This window comes from Thunnus thynnus, chromosome 13, assembly GCF_963924715.1.
Source record: "Thunnus thynnus chromosome 13, fThuThy2.1, whole genome shotgun sequence".
In the NCBI taxonomy this organism is placed as follows: Eukaryota; Metazoa; Chordata; class Actinopteri; order Scombriformes; family Scombridae; genus Thunnus; species Thunnus thynnus.
In genome coordinates this window covers 5684413-5699664 of record NC_089529.1, presented here as the reverse complement: position 1 = coordinate 5699664, position 15252 = coordinate 5684413, and the positions used below count along the sequence as shown (strand labels likewise).

General features: G+C 42.0%; 1 protein-coding gene across 5 annotated transcripts in view; it reads left to right on the top strand.

Annotated features, from left to right (window-relative positions):
- Positions 1-15252, top strand: part of auts2a (activator of transcription and developmental regulator AUTS2 a) — a 478003-nt gene that overhangs the window by 3819 nt on the left and 458932 nt on the right. The gene's annotated exons all lie outside the window — the stretch shown is intronic.

The window sequence follows — 15252 nt, the reverse complement described above, 5'->3', positions numbered from 1 at the left end:
CTGGATATTCCAGTAGAATTTTCACTTAATTTCATATATCATTGTTTAATTCCTCTGCTTCTGTCTGTAGCCATGTTGGTTGAGTGGACAGTTTTGATTAGATATAAATACCTTTTGTTTTTCCCCTGTTGTCGCTATCAGTGTGGCTCCATGGATTGCAATGTCAGTCAGTTAGTCCACCACTTCGGTCCACACTGAAATATCTCGACAACTATAGGATGGATTTCCACAAACTACTTTAGTAATCCCCTGACATTTCCTCTAGTGCCACCATGAGGCTGACATTCATGGTTTTGGGTGAAATGACTCCACAACTATTTAACGGATTACTGTGAAATTTGGTCACAATAAACTGCAATAAGTCTGATCTTCTGACTTGGGATGCACGATATTATTGGCATGTCGTCGGTATTGGCCGATAAAAGCTCTAAAATGAAATATCGGCATCTGCAAATTCTGGTGAATTCTGCCAATTATGAAAGGCCGATATGTCGCCATCTCCTCTGCTGCCTGGCTGTGCTACCCTTGATGGACTGTGTCACCCTGATGGTCCCGGTGCTTCCTCTGCAGGCTCCACTTCACTTAAGCTGCCTGTCAGACCCGCTGCTTCTTCCTACTTTATTCCGAATAACAAACCAGTGCTCCACATAGAGAGCCAGAGCTAACATTAGCTGGGAGGCTAGCTGGCTGTGCTTCCCTCCGGCTAACACTCTGCTAGCCTCCCAGCTAACATTAGCGCCGGCTCTCCATGTGTATCAAACTGGACCACCGAGCCCTGATTAAAATGGGAAGAAGCAGCGGGTCTGACGGCAGCTGAGTGAAGTGGAGCCTGCGGAGGAAGCACCAGGACCGTCAGGGAGAAACGGTCCATCAAGGTGCTGCGCTGTTCGGCTGCACAGATAGGAAATCACTCGGCTGATAGGATGTATCGCTCTGTTTGAAAAATAAAAAACTTCCTCTTCTTCTTTTTGGTTCATAACAGCGGTTGGCAACCAGCGTATTAGGCGCATTACCGCCACCTTCTACTCCGGAGTGTGGACCAGAGACACATTAATCCTGTCTGTCTAATGAACTCAATGAAAACTCTACTGCTCCACCCACTCGGCAGGTTCATTAAAGTTTTAATGCTGAGCTCCTTCTTAAATTCTTCCTTCATATATTGTCTTTCTTGATCATACTTAGTACAATCTATGCTTGCACGCATAACAGTCTCCTCAGCCAGCTGGGAAAAAATATGTGCATATATCGGTATCGGCATCGGCAATTGGCCACAATGAGTTGGAAATATCTGCATATCGGATATCAGCAAAAAATCCAATATCATGCATCCCTACTTCTGACATTTCATCTCCTGTCATCCTGTCTTTATGAGCAAATACCTGCAAAACTAATGACATTCAGTCTCATTTGTATTTTATTTTTAGTGATAATTAGCAAATGTTAGCATGCTAACATACTAAACCATAATGGTGAACATGGTTTACATATCTGCTAAACATCAGCATGTTAATATAGTCATTGTGAGCATGTTAGCATGCTGACAGGCTCACAGAGCTGTAGACTAGACTAGTCTTGTTCCTGCTGTCCTTACTCCTCTTGCTTCACTGACTTCTGGCTCTGATGATAATAATTGTGCTGCCATTTACATCTCTAGAGACTATCCAGGTCAAACAAATCAAACACATTGGTGACTGTGTGGGTGTGTTGGTTAAACACATACCCAGAGGTTTCTGCTGTGTGAGCAACAGCAGTGTGTGTGTGTGTGTCTGTGTGAAGATGTATCTAGTTAAAGGTAAAACTAACTCCTCATCATTATTTATCAGTGGTTAGGGTATTAGAAACATTAATGTATGAGCTGGTCGTATAGTGAACACTGTATGACCTGGAGGTCAACGAATGCTGACCTTTTAATTTCCAACTACATCACCCAATGAGTGAATATTTGTCCTGCACAGATAAGGTGCTTTTCTCTGTGTCTACATTTCTTCCATGTGAAAAGAGTCTTGTTTTGCCTGATCAAAGAACAAGGAGAGACAAGTGAGATGCTGGTTTCTCTCAGATCTTCCCTCCGCCCTGTCTTTTTCAGCTGGTAGAAGCTGAGGGAATTGATTACACGGAGCAGGAGCACTTTGTCAGGCCTGAATGCATTTTTCACAATGTGTTGCCAGGAACAAAGGGACACTATTAAAGCTTTCGTAACACCCTCTAAAACTTTTGATTTCCCCCTCGGTTGAGCAGAAAGCGTCAGGAAGACGGCGATTGAAAATTAATTGGCAGCGTGTCAGCGGCGTATTTACATTTTGTTCTTTTAAAGATGCAATTAATTACAAGAGATGAAGAACTCTGCAGAGAGATGAGATGCGTTGCGTTGGTTAGCCTCCTCCCTGCAGACCGTCTTCTGCTCTGAGGGAGTGTAGGCAGGCTTGCCAATTAACCACAGACTAAAAAAGACCCAAAGCTCCCATGTTTCAGCAGGTAAAAAGGCCCAACTTTAAATTGCCTGGCAGGAGATGTAACAGACAGTAGCATGTGGTTTGCATACTCTTATGCTTCTAGCTACACTAGGAAGATGTAACAAAAATGTTCTCTTTCAAGAGTTTTGTAACTCCAGGAAACTATTGCAAATTAGGTGCAGGGCAGGCATAAACTGTAAGTGCTGTATGCAATAAGTTAAGGTCCCTATTGCTTCTGCTTTTATCGGCAAATGAGCTTTTTTTTTCAGTGTATAGCTAACAGGACTGAACCAGAAAAATGTGTCTGTAGTTACCCTCACATAAAGTCTGTCTGGCATTCATCATCATCATCATCATCAGGGGAGCAGTTACAGCGACATCTCACAGCCTTCCCTGTCTAGACTCTAGACTGAACACAGTAGACAGCCAGTCAGTAAAAGAAATGAAAGAATGTCATAGAGTTCTTCTCTTCCTTGTTTGGTAAAAATCACAGTGTTTTTATCTGTTGATTCCTTAGATATTATATGTATCTTTTTATATGTTGAGGTCATGCCTTTTACATATTTTTATTAAACTCTGGAGTCCAGAATTTCAATTCCAGCATCTCCACTTGTGAGGCCTTTGGACAAATGTTTTTTTTTATTCTTTCTTTTGAGGTGCCCTTAATAACCCACACGCCCGTCCTCTGAGCCGCTGGCCTCCCCAGACTTTCACAGAGAGCACACATGAGCAACAGTGCTACAGAGAGACCCGTGTCACAACAAAGCAAGGGTTAGGCTGTCTCATTCCTTTTAATGCTAAAACTCAAAGTGGAGCTGTCAGAAATGCCCCGAGGTAAAATAAGGAGTGTTTTTGTTCCTGTCCCTCTTCCCCCAGCGACCACAAACGCGGCGACAGCACCCAGGACTTGCCGCAGAGCGTCTTTTAAAAGCAACATATGCTTTTGTACTGGAAATACATTAGTCATAAGGGGAAGGAAAGGGAGGGATGGGGGGGCAATTGAAGTCTGGCAATAACATCTCAAATGCCCCACATTTCCACTCTGGCAGTAAGTACGGAAAAGTTTGAGAAGAAAGAGAAAGTTTGATGTAAGAACATAAAAAGGAATAATGCTAGATACCACGGGAGCTTGCTTGCTTCGCGCATTCCTGTGAAGACCAAAGAGGGCCTTTTAAAAAGCTTGTATAATTGATTCCACCCAGAGGTAACCCAAGGCAATCACCTACCTCACCGAAAGCGAACACTAAAGCCCTGTGTAAAGAGCGCCTGTTTTTGTGCCATGCTATTGCTCTCGAGTCCCTGCAATCTTTTTTTTTTTTATTGGTGCTTTCATCTGCGAGTGTGAATAACTGCGAAGTGAGGCAAAGCTGAATAAACATTGTCTGAATAGGTGATTGATGGATCAATTTGGGTCCCTCGTTTCCCAGCGCTGGTGGCGGCATTCACATTGATTATGTTGCCTGTGGTCGCTGGCCAAAATACAGTCCTTGAAATGAGTATGTCTGTTGGAAAAGGTCCAGCGCTGCCTCAGCCAAACAGATGGCTCCCAACGCCGCAGTCATATCCATATTAATGGCGTGATTACAACGCATTACAATCGAGAGATCTTGTCATTAATGTTGTGATTTAAAAAGCAATTATGGGTTTTGATTATCCTTCGCCGTAGCGATAAGGTGTGTGTGTGTGTGTTGCTTTGCCGGTGGGCCCGTAGAGATGGGAGATTGATTCCTCAGCTGAGGACTGTGTTTAGCCTCCTGACTGACACCTAATGAGCTGAAATAGCATCTGCATAACGATGGATAGGAGCAGGGTTGAAGGGTGAGAGTGGCTCAGAGGGGAATATGAAGACGGTGATAAAAGCATTATTTTTGGTGAGAATGGATGCTCTCTTTTCAGGTGTGTGTGCTGGGCAGATTTAAGTATCAGTCCAGAAGGGAGATTATAGAAACACTAAACTAAGGAAGTGGTATCCATACATAATGTATAAGATTATAAACCTCCTTGTTTGGTTACAGAACTGCAATAATTTAAAATGAAAATTCACCCAAAAGCATTTAAATATTGTTGCAGCTGTTAGGGATGTACCTTGCATTTGTGGGAGGAATTATGTTTTGTTTTGGTTTTTTTTGTCATTGCCAAGAAATATTAGTGATCCCAGACGATCAGTCCTAATTATTTTGGTGGTCAGAAGACCATTCAGTATAGCCACAAGATGTGTTTAAAGGTGCAGTGTGTAGAATTTAGTGGCATCTAAGAAAATGGACTTAATTAGTGTTTAATCACCTGAGAATAAGAATCATTGTGTTATTGTTAGCTTAGAATGAGCCCTTTATATCTACATAGGGAGCAGGTCCTCTTCCATGGAGACTGCCATGTTGCACCACCTTGTTTTCTACAGTAGACCAGAATGGACAAACCCTGGCTCTATAGTGGGAGTTTGGTGTGTAGGCTCTCCTACATGCTTGGAAGGGGAGGGGGAAGAGTTATCAGTTGGTTCTGGTTTTGCAACCTCAGTGCTAGATGCTATTAAATCCTACACACTGGTCCTTTAAGTAAACACAACACCCACTCGACTGGAAAAAGAGTTATTAAGTATTGTTACTTATGAACAATAACAATACTGACCACCCACATGATGAACAACAGATATAAGCAACAAGGTCAGGCTGGTTTGCTGGTTGTGAAAGGTTCTGTAAAATACAGAAAATCACTGAGTGAAGTCCAAGTAGACGAGGCAGATTGAGGGAAAGTGAACTTACAAATTACAGTACTTCAGATGATGATACTTAATAATGTAAGAGTTTGTAGAAGCATTTGTATGATTACAAAAAGCCTTAAAATCACACACACACCTTCAATTAGATTTAATCATTACAAAGTGACACAAAAAAATGTACCCCTTGCACTAAGTAATCTCGCTAGATGAATGAGGGCTGCAGGAAGAAAAATGAGTAGTAGTTAAGTGCAGTGGTGGGAAATGTATTCAGATCTGTTACCAAGGTAAAAGTACCAATACAACAATGTAAAAATACTCCATTACAAGTAAAAGTGCTGCATGAAAAATCCTACTTAAGTAAAAGTACATATAATAAGTATTATCAGTAAAATAAAAGTAGTGGTTTGGTCCCTCTGACTGATATATTATTACGTATGACATCATTAGATTATTAATACTTTAGCATCAGTGTTAGAGCAGCATGTGACTGCTGTAGCTGCTGGAGGTGGAGCTAGTTTACTCCTGTGGTTTCCAGTGACCCCTCCAAAGGGTCATCAGATAAATCTGAGGGGTCGTGAGATGATTAATGGGAGAGGAAAGAAGAAAAACAAAGTTCTGATACACAAATCTGTTTTCAGTTTTTGGACTTTGAAATATTGGATCATTTGAACATTTATTGAAATGAAAGCATGTGAGAAGTTTAGAGGGAAAAATCACTATTTGGTGGAGCTGTTAACAACTCATAGACATGTGAAATGTGACCCTGACTACACACTGCTTTATGTAAGACGTCAAAAACCAAAAAGGTTGTAACCCACTGGTTTCATCTTTACCAATGTGTTGTATTCTAAAAGCTTGTTATATTATCCATCATGTCAGAGCTTCATCTGAAAAGTAACTAAAGCTGTCAAATAAATGTAGTGGAGTAGAAAGTACAATATTGCCCTCTGAAATGTAGTAGAGTGGAAGTATAAAGTAGCGCAAAATAGAAATACTCAAGTACAAGTACCTCAATTGTACTTCAATACAGTACTTGAGTAAATGTACTTAGTTACTTCCCACCACTGGTTAAGTGAATGTAAGACACTGTGTTGCTCTTTTAAAGAACGTGCTAGTTGAAGGCCTTGTAAAGGGCAACACAGTCTTCCCTGATGAAGAGGAACAGACGGGTAGCAGTGTAAGAATTTGATCCCATCTTCTACCTCCGCTCTGTTATTATCTCAGGTGTGAAATCCTTCCCCGCTCACGCCAGAGAACCAAGCGGGCGTGCTCAGCTGTGAAATTGTATCTTTTCTGCTCCCTCTGCCCCCTCCCACCAGCTACTTTCTCCATCCTCCGACAGGATGGCAAAACGCTTTTTTTCCCCTTGGCTTAAAAAAATGCAATGCTTCCTGTTGTGAAGTGAATCCATTCTGCTCCACAGCTGAATAATCAGATGCCTTCTTCTGCGCGGCTCTTGCTGCTAATAATGAAGGGCTCAGAAACCCAGAAACACCTTGACACGGCAGCAGTACGTCTGTACACTGCTGTCACGAGTTGAGATAGATGACTTCTCACATTACCGGGTGACTGGGCTAATGTTGGCTTGTAAGAGCACTCAGAGGAAATGAATCCCACACAGAGCTGAAAAGCTCCATCTGGGGACATTTGAATTGAGATGTAAAGAAAGCACGGCAAAAAGGTGCCATCTGTTAACATTACAAGGTAGTTTGAGCACATTTTTAAGTGCACTCTGCAATGTTGAGCTGGTGCAGCCAAGCAGCTTGGGGCCTACTTGCCTAATCCTGCGTAGGTCCTCTGTGGCCTCTCCCATGTCTTGACAGCAATGCCCTATTTTCTCTGTGACTTCCCCTGTGAGAAGAGATTGCTCTTCCACACCTCTCAACACTGCCAGGGGGGCAAGAGAGCAGCAGTTTGCCTGGGGCTTTATGGTTCTTACAGTGCTGGCCTGAACGACAACATGTCACAGTGCTGGAAGACATAACCCAGAGGGCTCCCCTGCACAAGCTGGAGAAATTAGCTTTTATTCATTCAGAATATAATGGCTTTAAATCCATTTTTGAGTTAATTGTGGACTGTAGGAGAATTTGTCACAGTCAGGTTAAAGTTTTAAGTCCCTAAGAATTCAGTCCTGGTTGATTTGGCGGTTAAAGGGCTGATATTGTGGAAAACACGAAAAATTAGCTTTGGGATGGATTAGGGTTATGATGGGGACCCACCTGTGCTGTAAAATTACTCAATTCTATCTCCTCTGTCTTTTAAGTTATTTGAATTTTTAAAATTTGCAGCTCAAGAGATAGCGGTGTTGAGGCTCGACCCATTAGTACATCACACCGGACAGTCAAACCAAATATGCAGGAAGCTTTAGCATGAGCCCACCTCTGCACAGTGGTGTGCTGAGTGCGTACGTAACTTCTGTAGTTGGAGGTTGCATCTCAGCCGGATGATGAACAAAGCAGGACACTGGAAGTCTTGCTCGTTGTTCAGCAGCTAAAAAGTCTTTACAGCCTTTCAGAAAATTTACGTCAGGAATGGCTGAATTTGATTTTCGGAGACAGTCTTCCCTCCATTATTGGTAAGTGGTTGTGTGTGTGTTCGGCACGTTTTACAGCTGACTGTCTGCTCATGGAGACTCAGTGCACTGCAGGATATTCTACTTTCTCATCTTCAATTTTTTGATGTTTGATGTCTTTCTGTTACTCAGCTAAAGGAATATATCTGTGCTAAAGTTAAGCTAGCGACCTCCCGCTGAAAAAATCTTAACTTTTGGTGAATAAAATGTCACATGTATGTTTAAAATAGACTCAAAAGGCCATGCTACCAGATCTTTAAAGCTAAAGGGGTTGGTTACCTTGGTCAGGAGTTAGCAGCTTATTGTAGCTGCTCCTTGTTCAGTTAGTCCCTGAAATATTTAAAACTGATCTACTGCCCCAAATGACAGTTTTGCAGACAATTTTGTTGAATAATGGCAAACAGCTCTGAATACAGCTGCAGGAGAGCGAACAGTAAACAGTGAGGCTGACATCAACAGTAAAGCTGCATTGATTCCTGTGAATTCCACGTGGGTGTTAGGGGAAATGTGAATTTTGCATGGGAATGGTGGACTCAGCCAGTAAAAAATGCAGACCATAAATGGTTTGATTACATGAAAATCACAGTGTTTCCCCTAGGATTTTTTTCAGAGGGGTCAGTAAAATAAATAGTCTTCCTTAAATCAAAAAACTGAGTGAAGTTTAGAAAGAATGAAGAACACAGATATCAGTCAGTATCAGTTATTCCTCCTGTCCTCTGCTTCTGATGTGATTCACTGCTGCAGGTACCGCTGGTAGAGAGGAGAGGCTGGTTTGTCTCAGCCAGCAGCTAAGTTTTCAAGAATTTGACTGGTTTTAATATATGTTTCAAAGTAAGCTAAACAGTTAGACTACATACAGGACAGCTTTCATTTTATTAGCCTAACTAGCATGCTTTTAATGGTAAAACATACTGGTTAGGCTATGTAAAAGCCTTACCACCAGTGTGGTTGTGTAAAACTCACTGGCAATGGATGGGACACCGTGGGCAAAGCAGGTGGAATGAAAGGAGTGCACATAAATTAGGTAAATAAAAAAATAAATATTAACATTAGGTTTGGGTGTAGGCCTGTCACGTGCAAGCCTACTGTGCTCCCACTATCCTGGTAGTATAATTTACATATGTTTTTATTTGTTTCTTTCAATAGGATGGGGGGTCCTGTTGGCGGGGCAGGCCGCCCCTCCAAGGCAGTAGGGTAAACACTGAGATATATTATTCTTTTTGTGATTTTCTGTTATTTATATAATCTGATGTCAGATATCTGTGTTAAACATGGTCAGAGTTCTAAAACCTTCTCTGAATGCTTTGCAACGTTTTTTTTCTACCTTGTCCACGAGCTGACGAGCCATCTGTTCTGTAGCCTTCGTTGTTGAGCTTGTTGCTAAGGTTTTTCCATGTGTTGTTTGCCTTTTTTCACTCGCATATTTTGGCTTGAACATATATGGATTTATTTGAGAAGTTGACATTTTGAGTAAAGAACAAGAAAAAGTAGTGAAATTCTACCATTATAGTGAGTTTGAATGGTTTGTTGACATCTAGAGCCGCCGGTGGTCTCCCAAGGGGCGGTTTCCAAGAGCTGGCCAATCAGAACAGAGTGGGCTCATCAGGAGGAGGGCCTTAAAGACACAGGAGCTAAAACAGCCTGTTTCAGACAGAGGCTGAACTGAGGGACTGCATAAAGGATTGGTATGAGTTAAATAAGGAGTTTTTTGAACTGTGAATCATGCAAAGATATTCCAGTAGAGCCCCTGATAAAAAAAATATAGACCTGTAAATGTGCATAATATGTCCCCTTTAAGGATTATACATAACTTAAAAAGGTGACATCAGAGTTCGACTAAAACACAAACAACAGACAACTGTGAAATCTTTTCCTGTGGTGATGGTTCACCAGAACTGAAACTGAGGTTCAGCCTCAAACATGTATCATTATGATTGCATGTTTGATTCACTAGCTGGTGTTAGCTTACCCCACTGGTTTGTCTTTCTCCTGTGTGATTTATTTCTCCTGCAGCACAAAATGTTGGTGAGACATACTGCATGCAATAAATCCCTTCCCTATGAAGATGTTTCCAAGGCTCTGTTCTAAAAGTGAAAAATAACGTTCTAGCTTTTAAAAATATGGCAATAACACCAGAGGGGGCATTTTTATGTGACTTTAGGAGCAACAGTAACTCATTAGGTACGGGTTGAGCACTGCAGGCTGCACCAAAACGCCCATCATCCCACTAAAAAAAGGAAGGTTGAACCAATCAGTGATAATGTTAACAGAAAGGGGAAAATTATGCACATTATTACTTAACTGGGAAATATCAGCACATTTGGAATGTATCTCTGGCCAAACACATAGCATGGCTGAAACTGCCCATTGTATTTTCATAAATTTTGATATACTAGCGCACCCTAGCCAATCTGGAAGCCTTTCAACAGGCAACATGAGCTCCAAACCCTTTTATAACAGAATTGTGTTTCCCTTCCTGCAACCCTCAGTGGAGCAGGGCTGACAGTGTGAACGCCTGCAGAATAATTTAACAGGACTGTGGGGAGAGCCAGAGAAAAGACAAAGCCCTCCAATATGATCTCTGAGGACCCCGCAGCAATCCACTGTTCTCCTCCCTCCATCGCCATTACTGACACTATTGATTATGGCCCTGGGAGTGATGATAGCATTCAGCTCTCTCCCCTCCAGCGGAAGCCACAATCATACCGCCGTGTTGCCCAAATGATAGACTGTCTCGGAAATGAAAGAGGAGGTGAGGGCTGGAGAGAGAGAGATAAGGGTGATTGAGAGAGATAGGAGAGGGGGGCAGTGGGAATAGAGGCTGGCGAGGGGGGCATTAATATGGCTCGGTTAGTTTTTCATAGCAGCTGAGGAATGTAATGTTCCTGTCGGCCGTATTAAAACACGAAGGCACGGTGTCAGAGTTGTGTCAGAGGCAACGGGGCCTCTGTGGAAACATGAAAATGGCGTAATTGCCTCTTTGCCTGTTTGAATTGCTAACAAGGGAGCCTGACATTTTCAAATGGTCCTGATTGCGGAGAGCTCAGGACACCCAGGCAGCCGGGGCTCTTATGTTATCGGTTGCTTTTAAATGAGACAACGGACAGCCTGCCTGTACATATGGAGCGAATAAAAAAATCAACTGGATCTGCAGTATCATCTGGAATGTCTGCATAAACAGGAGCGGCAACTTTTCATCTCTGTTAGGAGACACACACACACACATACACACATACTGCACGTCACACGCCAGGTGGCTCCTTGATTTAATTAGCACAGTGGAGCTCCAATTAGCTGCAATAGTAAATCAGATGGTGTTTTTCATCATGGCACTGAGCTGATAGACCCAGTAGGACTGTGTTCTCCATCTCCTCCAGGGAAGACAGTGGATCACAGTCGGCTGTAAGCGGAGGATTATAGAAGGATTATAAGTAGACTTTACTACTTCAAGCCACTTCTGTATCTTGGTCTTTGTCTTTGACCCTCGGGAACAGAGAATGTGAGTGTCAGACAAACAAGATCACCTTTGGTTGTTCAGTGTGAGGTTCAGATGCCACATACTGAGTGTTCTCTGCCCTGATAGTGGAGATTGAGCGTGCAAATACTTGTTCAGTGCTGTGCTGTTTCATATTCACACAGTTGCACAAATTCACACTGTGGAGTCTCCCATTACTTACTCCAGTATTATACTGTACCTTTGTATACTTCTTACCTGAAATCTGTGTTATCTATTTGTGTACTCAGCTCCTGCTGTCTCATCTGACATTCTCAGAAGAACCCTGTAATAAAAATCAAATCGTATCTCTTATCTGTCTTATTTTACCTTAAGACTTAAAAAAATACATTGTTTAAAACCTTATTATCTAATTTCCCATGCCATGAAACACAGCTTTCTAATAAATCAATTCTGTCTTTACATTAAATAATGGTGTTATCCTAATCATTACTACTGTAGCTACTCCCAAACATAAGTGTTTTATGTCTGTTAGACTGCTAGATTTACAAATCTTCCAATGACACAATCAGATTTTTGTAGGGTTGTTGTCTCCTGGTTGATTGATTGGTTGATATGCTCTCGTCCGACCAAATTCTCATTGGTCAAATAATTGCCGTGTTGCTTTCATAAGGGGGTAAGTGCTACATCAGTAGCCTTCAGGATTAATCCATTATTTCCTGCAGTGGGATGGACAGGCTAACAATAAAATGTATTCAAAACACCCCTCATTGTTTTCAGAACTTTGAACTCACCCAACCTAATGGAGACTGCTAAATCTAACTGTACCCAACTTTTACTGAGTGTTTACTGAATCAATGTCTCTCCTATTATGATAACAACAAGAACCCCCGCCACGCCAAAAAAATATTTTTTAATGCCAAAAATAAGGCCAAATATCCATTCATTCAGAAATCAATAGTGTTTGGGAGTCTGTGCAGTGCTGTTCTGGTACGTGAGTCAACCTCTGTGTCGTTGCCTGGGAAACTATTGGTAGCGTATCTCCGTTAAGGAATAGGCATAGCATTGCGTAGTATGTTTGCGTAGCGGGTGGGAAAGAGCGAGCGGCAGGAAAGTGACGGTGGATGCGAGCGGAGCAGAGGAAAAGGTTAGCAGTAAATTGCCAGTCTGGCAGTAAATGTACAGACTACAGTGTGTCAGTTAATAAATGCTAAAAAGTCACATCTGTTTCCCCAAGTGCTGGAAAAGTGAAAGGGGTTAGCTCCAAAGTTAGCAAGAATGGGTTAGCATAACCTGACAACGCTAAACAGGAATAGAGGACAGATGTGTGGCTGCTGAGTTCACTGTGCACTCTATGCCGTTACAGTCAACCGCCCCCCACCCCGCGACTAATCGATTAATTGAAGATTATGTACAATTTCAGTCGACCAGCATTTTCTTTGGTTGACTACAGCCCTAGATTTTTGAACATTCCTGATGCGTGATTGCAGACATTGTGCCATTTTTTTCCTGCTGAATACCTTGACCTCAGACTTTGAGGCGCTGACCTTCATCACAACCACCTCCCACTCAGCTGCAGTGTGCGCTGGAGGCCCCTGCCACAATCTTATGCCCATGAAACTGGATACTCTCCACTCCTCAGCTGCATCTTAACATACTGCACCTGAAAATCACTTGAAGGTGCATCAGGGCTCCCAATGTCATTACCAACCGTTTTAAACATTACCGTATCAATCATGGGTTATTCCCTCAAGCGAGGTCTGCGGGATTGTGGAAAGTGTTCATCAAGAGCTCAGGATGTCTGTGAGAGAGCTCTTGTTCAGGTTCAGGTTACTTTATTTGTACCTGTAGGTAAATTTGGTTTGCAGTAAACAGGACATCCATCTTGACACACATTTTACAAACAACAGACTATAGACAAACATGACATGTGCTTATGGCTCCAATAATCAAGACTTAAAGGAAAAAATAATAAATGAAAGCCACCAAAATAAATAACCACTAGAATAAATACATTTAAATGCAGGTAAAAATAAATAAACATTGCTTCTATAGCATCTGTGCAGTGTTGCTATGTTTTGTTCATCTGAGTATTGGCTGCTGGAACAAAGCTGTTTTTATACCACTTTGTTCTACACCATGGGACAATAAACCTCCATCCAGAAGGAAGAAGCTGAAATTCACTGTGCTGCAGGTGTGAATCGTCCTTTAAAATCGAGCTGGTTCTCTGCTGTAACTGTGATGTACAGGGACGCTGGGTTAAACTGTGATTCACCGATCAGCCTATTAGACCATTTAACAGTTTGATTCAGAGAGTTTCTGTTCTTTAAAAGATAGGTTTCCAAACCATAACACCAAAGTAAAATATAAAATTGATTACATAAAAGCAAAATAGAATAAGGTCATCATGGTTTTGTTAATGTAGAAATAGGACAGTTTCCTCAAACAAAGCAAATGTTGGTGCCCCTTTTTGCACACGGCTTCACAATTTGCTGAAAAGTTCAGTTTTGAGTTAATAATTGTCCCAAGACTGTCACAGTTATGAAGGCAAGTGGACCCAAATGCAGAGACAACAAGCTGGCGACAGGAACTGAAGAAAATAATTGTTTATTTGCCAGACTGGTTACTGGCAGACGAAGACAAAAACAGAGACTGGCTGACTTGAAACACGAGGAGCAAAAAATAACAGCTGCAAACGCTGGGATATGTTTACCACGAATTGACCAAGAACTCAAAGAACAGACAGGTATAAATACACAAGGAACTCATCACAGAGCGAGACACAGCTGGAGTGGGGCAGGCATTCGAAAAAGAGGAGAACACAAGGATTGATTAACAATGAAGACAACATGGGTGTGGCAGGCAACAAACAGGGCAAGGCTAACAAGACTGAACACTGAACAGGTGTGCAGGGGAAAACAGCCTGAGCAGGACTACAGCAACACATGAGAAACACAAGGTTACAAACTGTCAAGAATAAAACCAAAGCAAGGCTGCGATAAAACTAAAGAAAACAACCCTAGTCTAAAAGAAAAAACAATACCAAGCTCAAGCACTACACAAAGAAACACAAATGTCAAATGCAGTTATCACAAACAATTTGTAACCCAGAGCACATTCGAAACACACACAGAGCAACACCAAAAACCCCCAAAACATGAACAGTCCATGACAAAGATATCTGTAAGATTGGACACATTCCACTGGGTATGGGCCTGTCCTCTAATATCAATTATCATGTCTTTAATTTAGATATGTTTTAATTGAAGACAGGACTCCTCACACCACTTGACAAAATCAATGATGACCAGGCGGTGGCTGGTCTGATTGTCCTGAAGCCAACTAACAATAACAGTCAAGAGTCATATGCATGCTTTCTTCTATTTTCACACCTGCTCCGACACATATTTGTGTAGAGGATAAATAATAGGGTTGAATGCACACATCCTTGTGGAGAGCTCACAACTCATGGACTTAAAAGAAATGCACCTGAAATACATTCGGCTATGAAGGCAGGTTCTGGGATTGGACTTGAGTACCCTGCTGAAGAGCACTTTCAGATGTTTGTTGATTTTTATTTATTTTTTTTTTTTCCCCTTTCCTCTGCATTGAAACTGGAACTCTACTGGAATGCAGCTATAGGAAACACAGGACAGTTTGGCAGTCCCAGCTGCATGAGGCTTGACTGTCAGTCCAGATGAGGTTTGAATCAAAGCTCAGTGTGTGGTCGAGTAGCTCTAGAGATACTGACAGTGTGCTACACACACACACACACAGCTCTCAAGGTACTGACAGCTCAATCAGGTGGAAACCTTATCACTGATTTAACTGAACTTCCTGTGTGTGTGTGTGTGTGTGTGTGTGTGTGTGTGTGTGTGTGTGTGTGTGTGTGTGTGTGTGTGTGTGTGTGTGTGTGTGTGTGTGTGTGTGTGTGTGTCACTAATTGAATTCAGGGACCTTGGCGCAGTGAGACAGTGTTCACGGTCTCCCTGCTCTTCATATATAGTTATGAATCAGGCCAGCGTGTAATTGCTATTTTGACACAGTCATCCACAGT